Here is a 10,894-nt window from a genome sequence, read left to right on the forward strand (position 1 = left end):
AGATTCCAGCGCAATTTGACTTTTATTGATTACGTTTATTCTTGACAGAATACGAAACATTTAACTTTATTATATCAATAGTAAGTTACGAATTTATATTAATTAATAATCAAGCTGTCTTTTTATGGCACAATTTTATGACAAAATTAATCTAAAGTAATAGAGTATAGTCAACGAACGTACCAAAAAGAACACATAATCTCTGTTAATGTCTCGAGACCTTATAAAAGACTAACTTTGAACAAAATTTGATGGTAGAAACTTACTGTGAGAAACACAAAACTATAAATATCATGCGACTGTTTTCCTTCCGCGATATATTGTGACCTGTCTTCTGATCGGTTCTACGAAAAATAGATACTGTCTACGATAGTCAACATATAGTTTATCTTCGTGTTCACAATTATTGTCATCGTAAAAAGACAAGTTATGGCAGTGAAATGTTTACGACGAGCTACCCGTTGCTACAATGGAAAGTTCAGGTAAACATTGAAATTGTATTTGCCAGTAACTACTACGTAAAATTTTATCGAACATCTTGGGTTCCCACCGGCGTCCTCCTTGTCGTCGCGTCGTCGCCGTCGTTGTCATTGCACTTCCCCAAAGTTGCCGGAAGTTACGCCCCCTAATCTTGCCCGAGGAAAATCTATGGTCCAAGAACTATTATCATTATCCGCTTATTTTCACTTCTCCTAACTAAGTTTCCGGTCCCTTCCGACTCTGTCTCCTGCGCTCACGTATTTCATTAGAATAATGTAAGGGATTAATTATTCGCCGAAGGCAGAAGGGGAATATCAGTTTGTCCTCGGCAATTTCCTTTGTACGACCGATTTCCACCTTGGCTTGCTTGCAATTTGTGAAATTGTTTCGCGGACTTAACAACGACCCGAAGAATACGTCTTTACTCTCTTTCATAATTTGCGTCGTAACAATCGACTTTCAACTTAGAAAAGTGGTTTCGTCCCATGAAATGTTTCTGCTATACCATGATGGGAGATAATAACTGTAATTTTATAATATCCATAAGCAATATATCGACAAGTTTCATAATTAAATGTAGTTAAGGCATCGTTAAACGGCAGCTGATTCTATTCCCAACTGCTGAGAACTTCAAAGTGGAAAAGATAAACTGTCAGTTTTGGAGTCAGTTTTCCTTAAGCTGATTTTCGCTTAAGACGATCAAACTTTCTGTCTAACTATATATAACTGGCAACTCAAGTTCCACCTATTTTATTAAACCGTGTAAAAAATTAATTAACTAAGTCGACGCGGTTGATTCTCAGCATTATTCAAATGTTATTCGCAGTACGGCTACGAAATTAATCTCTGTCGTATTTGTTTATATGATACAATAAAAACATTTATAGTGAAATTTCTTATCACTTTATGGGCAATTATTCCAGATTCAACAATAATTACTTTAGAATGCAATGTGTTTGAAAATTGCGTTGTTCACTAATACACAATGCTCGGGAAAGCTGTAAATCACGCAGTAATTGTTACCTTTTCAGACCTTTCTTATGCGTCAAAATTATATTATGGAGTAATATTTTTCGTGCGATTTCCAATATTTCACAAAAATTTTACGTAATTCAATATTCGCTACAATATGACATCCAAAAAGAAGAACCACGCAAAAATATTCTTTGAAATCACACGCACGCACACACTCACATTCATATTCTCTCTCTCTCTCTCTCTCTCTTTCTTTTTCAACGTTCATTTGCTGCAACTATCGTAATTAGTGAAACTGTTGCAGTTTCACTAATATTGAGGGATATCAAGAATTACGCATTAGAGATGATATTGAAATCAGTTATACGTTCGCGTCGACAAAGCATCAAATTTCGTGGTTTATCAGGTGGGAAATGTGATAATAAGTTCATCGTATACAGTAACATACGCATCACGGGGCCCGGTTACTGCGGTAGTAGAAATCGAGTTAGGCACCGTGTGCGCCGAAAGCGCGTTTCATTAAGCATATCTATTTCCTCACATAGCGTGGCTTAATGCGCTTGCCGCGTTGGTTAAATTCACCCGTTTTAATGGAAACGCGGAGGCATAACCAGATACAACTTCCTTGAACATTGTAGCAAGATTTTAGGTGTCGGTAGAGAAGAGAATCTATCGTTGGCATATTTCGTAATTAATGTTTACACGTAGCGCGCGTAGCTAAGTACTGTTACTCTAAATTAAATACATGCGCACCACGAAATATAATATCACGAAATAAATGCCTCCACCGTCAATTTACAGCAGATTCTTTATATATATTTACGAAATTTACATAGTTTTAATTAAGAATGACGAGAATTTCTTTATTACTCGATAAATTATAATTATTATACCACTCATTTCACAATAACAGATTTCGAAAAACAAAGTTTTTCAGAAAATGATTTTTAATGTATCGAATCATTGAAATTTTACAATGTTAATTTTGAAATACAATTTTGGTGTAATAATTGATTGTAGAGAAATAAAAGTATGTTCTCTTAAAACATATTCTTTTTTTTTCTTTATATTTCGATTCTTTTTTTTATAAGCAAAATGACAATTTAATAATTACGTCGTCGTTGTATATGAGTGATATATGCATATATATAATTATATTGTTATAATTTTATATTTATTAGTACGATATTATTTTCGCGAAACGCACGTGTGTAAATAATTCTATCTCTATATAGAGTATTTATCTTAATGACGTATAAACACGATTAATTACTTATAAAGTTGGTTACTTAACAGTTGGCTAACAAAAACTATGTGGTCTTGTTGCACTTGCTTTTTGTTTGCCAGGAAATTGATCAATCGATCAAGACATGTTTACAACGTTTTAATGTAATAGAGATTCGTTTAACAGTGACCTGCTTGTTCACGCTGCCTTACTTTAATTTTTCCTTGATGCTTTTTACTTGAACGCTGAATTATTAGACATAATAACGTATTTCTGGTGCCTTCACGGTTGAATGATGCAGCGATAAGGTTGAATCTATCACGATCGAGTTCTTTCGCAGGGGTCAGCGGCAAGATCCGTATAAATAGCGGCCGCGGTTCGCACGAGTGCTCCTTCTTCGTGTAGTTCAACAGCGATAAATCACAGTCCACAGCAAACTGCTCCCGCGAGATTCGTTGGAACTTACCGCCTTACGTTCATTACTTTTCCGAGCCATTTTATACATCAACTTGCGAACGGTTGCAAAGCAGATTACCACGTCTGAAGCACGACATTCTCTATCTCTCTTTTTCTCTCTTTTTTCTCTTTTTCCTCTCTCTTTCTCTTTCCACCGACGAATTTGCAGAGATCAGGCGTAATATCTTCCTCAAGTAGAGTCGTGACTGCGAGTTTCCTGAAGTGTCTCGATTTCTCGTAAACACGCAACATACCGAGAAGAGGCAGTTATCCGCGAGAATAGGACGCAGCTGCGACGGCAGCTTCGTAATCCCGAATCACAAAATGGACGTACGAAAGAAAAGGTCTATGGGTTCGACGCGAGATGTGGAGACAGAGGGAGGAAGATGCGATATACAGAAGACAAACTCCATTACGCAACGCGAGAATATAAGTTAACTATCTAGGCTGCCAATAGAAAGATCGGTTGTATAATATCTGAGCAATTCGTCTTAGCTTGATATTCAGCAAACACCACCAGCTGCGCTTCCCGTATAAAATGCTCCAAGGAAATATATGTACATAGCGATACACGGTTGGCTTTTTATTCGGAGGACTTCTCTTTCCTAGAACTTTCGATGGTACGGCTGCAAGCTGTTGCCAATATACGGTCGAAGAGATATGTACATAGCCAACGGCTAATAATTTTTTGCGCTCATGTGACGATTTGTTTCAGCTCCGCGATGAGACCAAAAATAGGTAAAATTCGTATGTTTATGATGAATTGTAGAGCACGTTCAATAAAATAAAATTTGTACAAGTAGAAGCTTATTTTGAAAATATCGCCTCTTTTATTTCAAAAGTTACACAACTCAAAGAAACGATTTTGAGTTATTACAAACAAAATAAACCATATTAAAATGTGTAAAATATTTAATATAAGAATGTTGTATATATTTTCACTTTCTCAGATAATAATAGCTATGGTGTGGATTGTATAAATAACGAACCGCAAGTTTCGGGATGAAAATTTATTATACATATTCAAAACGATTAACTGGGCACACAATCTGTATTTATGAAGGGTATATTCTGAAAAGCCTTCTCAAGTGGGCACGTACAACAATTTAATGGAAATTGCATATTTGATAGAAACCACGTGATCTCCTGAATGCATGTCACACCTCGTGTTTAAGCTTGCAGTCTGTACGGATACGCGACTGAAGTTACAGTGTGAGGAATTTGTCCAGGAGTTGTGCTACTGTGCATATATGTGCCATTGAATTTCAAAGGTGGTCCGTTGCAATAAATAAAGTTGCGCGCCGGGCGAGTTATTTCACGTAACTTTTGTTGTCGACTGTCGTGAAATGGTGAAATCCTCTGGAAATTTTCGATATCACCGTCCAGCTCAATCGATATGTTCGATACGCGAAATACTCGCCATTGATACTCGTCAATGGAACGAAGCGAGCTTTTAAGTAGAATACGCGCGTATTGTTTTGCACCTTCCACTTTATAACTCAAAGGGGGAAAAGCAGCGTCTATCAATTCATTTTTCATTGAATTCTATTTTATGTCTCATCCATTACATTTCCTTGCCAGACAATCAAAGATCTTAAATTCTATTCGATTTGAAACGTTTAACTTTGATCATAAATAATAGATGAACTCAACATACAATTTAACGACCAAATAACGAGATCGAATAACAGTATGTTGCGTTTTCATTGTATATTTTTTAAACATATTTACCAGAAACAGTTTAAATTCTTTTAATGGCTCAAAGTGCTTGAGAAACCGGCGGGCATAACTAGGAAGACGACTTTTACGATGGGGTCGACCGGAAATTGAAGCCACAGTAATCGTAAAGATCTTGAATGAATTTGTTCCAAGTTTCACGAGTGCATCTGATAGAAATACGGTCGCGGCTAGATTAACAAGAACACTTAATGTTGGTTTCGCAATCTTTCTCGTTCGGCATTTCGACTGTAGTATAATAGTATAAGAATGGAATAATGAATAAAGAAATCGAATTCGATTTCTGATGTCTTATTGGACTGGAATTAATATCGGAGTAACTTTAAGTCTTTTAGATTGTAATATTGTTAGGGGCTTAATAATACTTTAGAGTAAGCTCCGCTTGTATTTCCTTCTCCTTTCAAAGTTCTTTTTGGTATCAAACTTCATGGAACAGGATTTAGCGTAAATCAAATTTAACCGCTACTGCAACGCTTATAATCCAACTTTTGCGGAATCAAAGAACAGATAAATTGGAAGTATATATATATAATATATAGTATTAGTAATATCAGTGTTTAAATTAAAAAAAATTTTACATGCACATTTATATATTTATAAAATGTGAAACTTGTTATTCATTTTAATGTAAAATTAAATAAATGTGTTAATTTTATTAAATAAATAGTATTATAAATTAAATAAAATATTATTCAAAAGAACTGAATCAGATAAGCAATTATACATGGTACAGTCGCGAGAAAGAGATCGATAGAAGTCGAGAACTACGTTAAATCAAACATGACATCACCGGTGCAACCAAGTAGTAAGAAACGAAGCATAGTCAGCCGCACATAGTAGTCAATGGCGTTGTCAAGTCAGCCTAAAGTAAAACCTATGGCACAAACGATGCTTGTTTTCCTGTTATACTTGTGTTTTAGTAAATTACTAGAATTGCACCACATAGAGAGAGAGAGAGAGAGAGAACGCAGAATTTTTAATAATTTACCAAAACGCAAGCAATCTTGCAGGAAAACACGCATCGCGGCACAGGCTTAACTGTAAAGCTAACGTGAATTTTTTCTTTAATCGTATGATGAAAATATGGAGAAGCTGCACACTACATATAGTTCTGTCTAAAATCTCACAGAAATATCTAAGATAAAGATATTTTTTAATTTTTAATTAAACTTCAATGAAAAATAAACAGACCCAAAAAATTATCGCATAAAAATTGAATATTTTTCATCCAATGTGTATATAAATTTATATATGATACATTTGTTTCGGTCAGTCAGAAAAGCCTGTCATGAAACGCATTGCAGACCGCGGAAACGGAAACGGAAAACTGCATTGTGAGTGTGGGAGAGCTCGTTTATAAAACACCATGTTGCTTAGCGCTTCTCGTCTAGCGGGTATACAAATGAGATAAACGTGGCGCTTATATCATTCCGCGCACGTTTCCACGACTGAGAAGGGATAAAAAAGGGTCGAGCCGATGAACGGACTAGCGAATCGCGAATTTTTTTCTTTCTCGCGTCTCGTGCGAAACTGCAATTGCTGTAACATGACGCGCACGCGCTATGCAACGCCAGCATTTCGAGGTACGGTCATTGCGCTGTACGGTCGACAATTTAAATGACGCTCACGTCGGCAGAAGATTTATAATACGACACAGACGGCTGTTTCTTCACTGACACAGCCGACTTCGATAGTAAAAGACACGTAACTCTTTCCGAGATAACTACGGGATATGTAGCTTCCCTTCCCTCATTTGTTTTATGGAAAAATGTATCGCATCTGCATACGCATATTTTTTATTTTCTTCTCGTACGTAAACATGGATTATTTCTTCCTTTACATCTAGAACCGTCACATCTGTCGACATATCCAGCGTCATTGTTTCTGGGAACAATTTCTACAATATCGAACATAACTCATACGATCGCAAGTAGCTCCACTATAAAGCTTTCATGAACATTTTTGCAATACGTAATCCTCTTAAAAGCTGTATTATTATAATGATTTACGTAAACTATTTATCTCTTTAAACTGTTTTCTTTTTACTTTTCTTCTATTTCATTATCTTTATCGCAGCACTATTGCTTATATTCTTATTTTACAAAAAGATTTTATATAAGTATATACCGGGTTAAACTATATCCTGGGCAATATCAAAGGAACTCACCCAGCTAGAGGTTAATGTGATCTGCTGAAAATATATCGGAAATAGTAGTACATATAAATAGTTTCGATCTTCTGTAGCTAAAGGCTACGTGCGAATCCTCTTACGGTTCAATTTACGACTGCAAGTGTATCGCAATGCTTGTCGTGTGGCGCGATCCATTTATACTGGAAATGTTCACCGGAACGCGTACGTTACGCAGATAGATGCGCGCGAGAAGGAATACGGGCACCCTCGGAGTCCGATATAAATTCCGATCAGAAATATCCACTTTGCGGGAAAATTTGGCTGCGTGATTTATTTCGCAGGTTTTCCACAAAATGAAATACCCATTTCAATTTGCGCGGACCGACACGTCACCGTCGTCTCTCGTCGCATTAGAGCATTGTTGATGAAATTTTGAATAGCGCGTTAAAATCCATTGTTCGACGCCGCGGTATAATTTTCAATATATTCACGTCAATTTCTAGCCTGCTACAAAAAAAAAGTACGTTCGGGTTTTAATATTATATGTAAAAATGTGAAATATGGAAATTGCTTGATTTAACGGTTGAAATAACATAATCGCTTGTGGAATATACACTATTAATAATGTAAGTTTAGTGAATACACAAAAACAGGTCATTTGATTTCCAAATTAATTGCAAGGATCTAAATATTGTAAGAAATAATTTATAAATTCTTATTTATAATTTAAAAACAAGCAAACTTTTAGATGTAATAAATTTTTCAAAGAGATAACTTGAGCGGTTAATGAATTACATAAAGAACTTGATGCTCTAAAACCATTAAATTTTAATCACCATAGCGTTAATATTTTACGCGTATTTTATATCTTGTATAAACTACATATAAACCACATAATGATCGTTGTATAACAAATAAGTTTGCATGTAATATGTAAAACATATTGAAAAATTTTTTTGTAAAAATGCGCTGTATACAGAAAATAAATATAATGGCAAGAGTTTCTTATATTTTATCGTTGGTGATTGTATTCAAGGAAATATATATAATTATAGTTTATATTCGTATAAAAAGCATTAAAATTAACAATTCTACAAAAATTTTGCACAAAAATTGTTTGTTATAATACGCAATGAAGTTAAATATCCATAAATGAATTCCATTTCATCGGATACGATAATTCGATATTTTTAGAGCGAATGAAAAATTCACTGCGGTCGAGAGAGAGTTTACAGATTGTAGTCTATCGAGCCTCTTCGCGTTGCATAGCGAACGTGCTTCTCTTTTCGGCTGCGGTCGACACGTCACGATAGGAAGAAGATCGAACGATTGAATACTTCGTGGAGCGATATTAAATGCAAGCGGTACCTCGCGTACGTGATATCTGTATACTCGGAATGTTAAAAATTCAATGTATATGCCATTGTTGTGATAGTGATGTTGTCGGTAAACACTGTACTATCCTGGACACATCGCGAAACGGCTGTTTCATCCTCTGTGAATTAACAATAGCTTCCAATGCACTCGAACTACGCAGAATACATTAACGCGTACTCACGCAGTGAAGGAAAATAGATTGGTTGAATGGATCAAACAATAGCTTTTAATATGCATGTTTCTATAATGTATTTCCTATACCTTTTTGCTTCAATATACGCTCATTTAACGGAATTAAAGTTTCATTAACGCGCCGTAAATTTTTTATTAAAAAATTCTTGTTCTATTGTAGAATTATATACACAAATACGAATTCTGTAGCTGTAATACAGAATGCAATAGACGCTAATTTGGTTGAAGAATGCAAAACATTTAATACGTTTCTCGTATTAGACAACATGTACCATGTAATCCGTGCACAGCTGAACACAATACAGTTGATCCGATCTAAAACAATGGATAATACCCGAATTACAATCCAGCCGCGATCCAGTGCGATGCAAATATCCATGTAAGCTCTCAGCTTTAGTTTTGGCGTCTATACTCGTCTCGCTGAAACCCATCAATGCGCTCCTGTTTAGAAAATCCTTGATTTTCAGACGCGCGAAAGACCCGGAAGATCTGCAAAGTGCTACCGGTCTTTATAAAGCCGGCGATGCAAAAAGCGCAGACAGGATGTAATCGTACTACATGGGCCGTTGAGTTGCGGCGGCTGTTTGAGATTATTACAAAAAAGAGGACTAGAGAAACCAAGTTGATAGTGTCTGCCGGACAAGGGGATCACGGAGCCGAGTAGTTCCGAGAAGAAGCCGCCTTCGTGGACCATGGGGATCGATAGTAGGCTACTGGATTTTTCGAGAGCGGAGTATTTGCTACTCGATTGAGGTGGAGTAATGGTCTATTCCGGTCCATCAAATCTGGCGACCTTCCTGGCGTCGGTTGCCTGCTTGCTTCTACTCACCACCTTTCACTTTTTTTCTTTTCCTCTCTCTCTTCCCCCTTCTCTCTCTCTCTCTCTCTCTCTCTCTCTCTCTCTCTCTCTCTCTCTCTCTCTACTTTTCTTTATATTTCTCTATCTTTATCTCTCTTTCCACGCGATTTCCATTGCCGTTTAACTCGGTAACCATCACTTTCCACTCACAGCCCCGTTCCCTAACATCGAGTGCACGTCCGCTCTATTTATCTAAGTAGCCTGTACAGGGCAGGAGTCCGCTATAAGATCCAAGTCGTGCTTCGCCGCTCCCTACGGCCCACGAGAGCTGAAAGTCGATCCAGCCGGAACGCACGACTTCAGGCGAAGAGAACGACCATCGGATCGGATAAAGTCACTTAGGAGCGCCGTATCGCCTTTCTCTGCGAAAATACGGGAAACCCTCGTCGTCGTTGTCGGCTCGCGTCCTAATTCCCCCACGACCACGCTAGTTAAGGGACGTAGTTAAGGGATGTAGTTGATAAAGTACACTGACATAAATGCACATTTGCGAGCGGATATGCCTGTGTGTACGTATGCATATATATGCGCGCGTGTGGAAGACTGTTCATGCAAATGCCGCTTATAGAATGGATGAGCTCAAAACGTTGAAATTGAGCGTTTGTCACGCTGACGGAATAACAGATAAGCATCCGATAAATTGATTTGTCTCGATTCGGCGCGTCGATTCAAGGTCTCTAGCGATTTGAAATTTTCTAAAATGTTACCTCAAGCGTAAGATACTCAAATGAAGATTTAAAACAAAACGTAATTAAATATTATTTATAAATAATATTTAATTACGTTTTTTGTTTTAAAATTTATATATAAATTTTAAAAAAGATGTATATCGTACAAAATTGAAATCTCTTTTGAATTCATTGTTTATATAATAAAATCATAATGAGAGCTTAATAATAACTGCTCGGGAGAATAAAATGAGAAGTTTCAAGATTTTGTCCCCTCTTTGTTAATATTTAAATAAGCAAAAAGTAAGCCAATTTTCTTGAAAGCGATAGACGAGCGAAGCGGCTAAATATTTATTGAACGTGATTATTGGCATAGCGATACAAATATTACAGGTTTACGGCGCAGTAAACCGAAGCAACAATGCAAAACGTTCGTCCAAGATTAACATAATTATTTGATTTTCTCACAATATGATGTCGATAAAATCAATGCAACTCAATGATCTCTACCATGATCGAAGCGCGCGGCCACCACCGCGTGGCAAGCATTGCGATTTGGGTATTAATTAGGCAAATAACATTGCGAGCTTCGGTATGCGCAAGTAATCCGAATAATCCCCATTACCGTGCGCGGAAATCCAATCTGCGTGTAATGACGTAGCGGCTTGTAGAAAAGCGCACAATGAGAACAGAAAAAAAGACATACAGAAAGAGAAAGAGAGAGACATAGAGCAAGAGAAGTAGTATGGTAAACGATTTATTTGCATTCTACTTTTGTTTACAAAGTATTAGCT

The 10,894-nt window shown here is 36.6% G+C and overlaps 1 protein-coding gene across 10 annotated transcripts in view; it reads right to left on the reverse strand.

Moving 5' to 3' along the window:
- rg (A kinase anchor protein rugose) overlaps positions 1 to 10,894 on the reverse strand; it is a 365,249-nt gene that overhangs the window by 184,224 nt on the left and 170,131 nt on the right. The gene's annotated exons all lie outside the window — the stretch shown is intronic.

The sequence above is a fragment of the Mycetomoellerius zeteki genome, unplaced genomic scaffold (assembly GCF_001594055.1).
Source record: "Mycetomoellerius zeteki isolate Tzet28-1 unplaced genomic scaffold, Tzet1.0 scaffold108, whole genome shotgun sequence".
Classification (NCBI taxonomy): domain Eukaryota; kingdom Metazoa; phylum Arthropoda; class Insecta; order Hymenoptera; family Formicidae; genus Mycetomoellerius; species Mycetomoellerius zeteki.